Consider the following 3,431-nt stretch of genomic DNA (forward strand, 5'->3'; position numbering starts at 1 on the left):
CCCACCTAACCCGAGCCCGCCAAGTCCTAGGGAAACCCGAGGGTTGATCAAGGCAGTCGAAATTGTGGAGCCTTTTAACTGTGCAATAATTTCTGTATTTATTGGATTTTGTCATTTTTTGGGGCATGTGCAGGTACTTCTTATTCTTCTTTCTGTTGAAATTCCTTGAAAAGATTTTGTTGGGTATCCATCCCTTCTTCATTTATTTTTTTTTAAAACCCAGTAGCAGCCTGAACGATGGCTGGTAAGCAATGCAGAGAGGCAGCCTAGCTTTTAAATTATAATTTGGGGGGGGGGGCGGGCGCTGCTGTTTTGAAATTTAAGCTAAGCATGTGTAATTTCTTGTGAAGAAGCCAACACTTAAATGACTTTTAAAGTTCTTTACTTTTATATTCCTTTTTTTTGTCCTGAGAGAAAAACTGGCATGCTTTTCTTTTTTTTTTTTGGGGGGGGGTGGAGGGGGGAGTGTACAGCGGATAACAATCTTTAAAGTTGTAGCACTTTGTTTCAGAATTGAAATGGAGATGTAGCTCTGATGACTTCCTGAGGAACAGAGGCCTTTCTGTGGATTTCCACCTTTACTTTAGACAAGAGAAATCTTCTTGGTGGGGGGAGAGGCACCCCAGAAACTCAGCACTGCCAGGGAAACCCGAGTTTTTGAGGGCCGGCCAGAAAAGGCCCCTGCGTTCCCTCCTGGTCCGAGACCTGCAGCTGAGGGCCTGGTTCCCTGGGGCCCGCGCTGGGCCTCACTGCTGTAGTGGAGGCTAAGTGAGAATGGGCTGAGGGCACTTTGGGGGGGGCACTTTTGGGGGCCAGGGACTCAGAAAGGAGGAAACGGGGCTGATTGTCCAGGCTGCTTCTGGCCCCCTTTTGATTCACCCCCCCACCCCAAAATGCCACGGTCTGTGGCCACCAGAGATAGCCGGTCATTCTCCGAGAGTGGACGAGTGCCCCGACGTGGGGGAGGGCAGTGTTCTCACCGACTGCACACTGGTGACAGTGTGCCCACGGGTACTTGCCAACCCCTGCAAGTTGACATGGTTGAGAAAAGACAAAAGGAAAAACAATTCAGGGACAAGCGGGGGTGTTTGCTAGAGGGGGGTCCCATCTGAAGGTGCCCAGTGCTACTTCCCAGTTTTTTTTCTGTCCCGTTAGGTTGGAAGGTACTAAATACTGGACTCTTAAGATTAGACCTTTGGATTCTGTTGGCCTGCACTTTAAAGCTTTTGTTTGCATTTAAATTAAATGGCTTCTAAACAAGAAATTGCCGCCTAGTCTTCTCTTTGGCCCAGAGGTGGGTTAAACTGGAAGGGACCTGAGATTGAGTGTCGGTGTTGCTAAGCGTGGCGTGCACAATACTGGCACTATAAAGAATAAAATAATAATTTATTGGACAGTTTTTCTTACTGCCATTCAATTTGATGTGAGTGCCTTGAAAACTGATCTTCCTATTTGAGTCTCTTGAGACAAATGCAAAACCTTTTTTTTTTCTTGAAATGAAAAGACTTTTTAAAAAAGTAAAACAAGAAAAATACATTCTTTAGAAACAAACAAAGCCACATTTACTTTAAATAAATTTTTAAAAATCCTGGTTGAAGATAGAGGACATGAGAACACCATAAGACCCAATCAAATGAAGAAGTAAACCCAGCACAACTGTGGACATCCATCAGCTGAGCTATCCTCGGCCCTTTTCCTTGGGGCCCGGTCCTGCTTAGGCACGGAGTGGAGATGATTCACTGCTGAATTAAAACTCCAGTGACACAAGTTGCGAGTTGAGATCGTTGAATGAAAAACAAACAAAACAAAACAAAACACTTCAGGAACAAACAGCTCATTTTTTCTAAAGTTAAATTTAGTGCACTCTGTCTTAAAAATACGTTTACAGTATTGGATACATACAGATACATACAAGGGTAAAAAAAAATGTGTGTGTGTGTGCTGGAGCGATTTTTTTTTTCAAAGTTTGCTTAATAGGTTATAAAGAAATGCCACAGCGGCTGCGTGTATATTGTTTTCTTTTGGTGACGGGGTTTTAGTATATATTATATATATTAAAATTTCTTGATTACTGTAAAAGTGGACCAGTATTTGTAATAATTGAGAATGCCTGGGCATTTTACAAAACAAGAAAAAAAAAAAAACAACCCTTTTCTTTTCCTTGAAGATGTTGCAGTAAAATTTAAATGGTGGGTCTATAAATTTGTTCTTGTCACAGTAACTGTAAAGTCGGAGTTTTAGTAAATTTTTTTCTGCCTTGGGTGTTGAATTTTTATTTCAAAAAAAATGTATAGAAACTTGTATTTGGGGATTCAAAGGGGATTGCTACACCATGTAGAAAAAAGTATGTAGAAAAAAAGTGCTTAATATTGTTATTGCTTTGCAGAAAAAAAAAAAAACACATTTCTGACCTGTACTTATTTTTCTCTTCCCACCTCCCTCTGGAATGGATATATTGGTTGGTTCATATGATGTAGGCACTTGCTGTATTTTTACTGGAGCTTGTAATTTTTTAACTGTAAGCTTGTCCTTTTAAAGGGATTTAATGTACCTTTTTGTTAGTGAATTTGGAAATAAAAAGAAAAAAAAAACAAAAACAAACAGGCTGCCATAATATATTTTTTTAATTTGGCAGGATAAAATATTGCAAAAAAAAATTTGTATGTTAAGTCCTATTGTACAGGAGGAAAAGGCTTGTTTGACAACCTTTGAGGAAAAGAAACAAAAGTAGTTAAATGCTTCGGCTCACAGCTCATCTTAGTTGTATATATTTTTGTCCGATTGGCCTCTAGAAGGACTGTGGGCCCAGGGCTTCACTGGGTGCCCCGGACCTTGCATCAAGGCTCCCTGGTGCGGCCACAGCGGCCGATGGGAAATTCTTGACTCGTGTTGAGAGGGAAGTCTGTTTTCATAAAGATGTCGTAACATTTCACAGTCCGCCCTTTCTCCAAGAGGCCGTCTGTCTGCACGGTGTCAGAGGTAGTGGAGAGCGGGCCGGGGGGCAGCTCCGCCCCTTCGGTGGCCACCGTGGCGGCCCCCACTTCTCCCGGCCCACAGAAGCAGAAAGAAGCGCGGCCGGAGCTGGCCTTAGTTCTTGGGGAGCCCGGGGCGGCCCGTCTGCGAGGCCCGGGCGCCGGCTGCGGGGCGCCGGGGAGGGGCCGCCCCGCCAGGATCTGTGTCAGCTTTGCCGCCTTTCTCCCCAAGCCTGCATGCCGTGAGCTTCGGATGCCCAGGGCCGGGTGGATTCGGTGCCTTCTCGCCTTTCTCTGCGTTTCCGCTCCATCCTCTACCCTCCCGGGTTCCCTTTCTGTCCCTTTCATTTTTTAATTTCACTTCTCTTCTGTCTCCTTTCTGCCTCTCCCCCCTTTTCTTTTCTTTCTTCTCCTTTTTTTTTTTTTTTTTTTTTGTAAAGCCAAGTAGCTTTAAGATGA

Source organism: Condylura cristata, unplaced genomic scaffold (assembly GCF_000260355.1).
Source record: "Condylura cristata isolate star-nosed mole 26May11 unplaced genomic scaffold, ConCri1.0 scaffold00013, whole genome shotgun sequence".
NCBI lineage: Eukaryota > Metazoa > Chordata > Mammalia > Eulipotyphla > Talpidae > Condylura > Condylura cristata.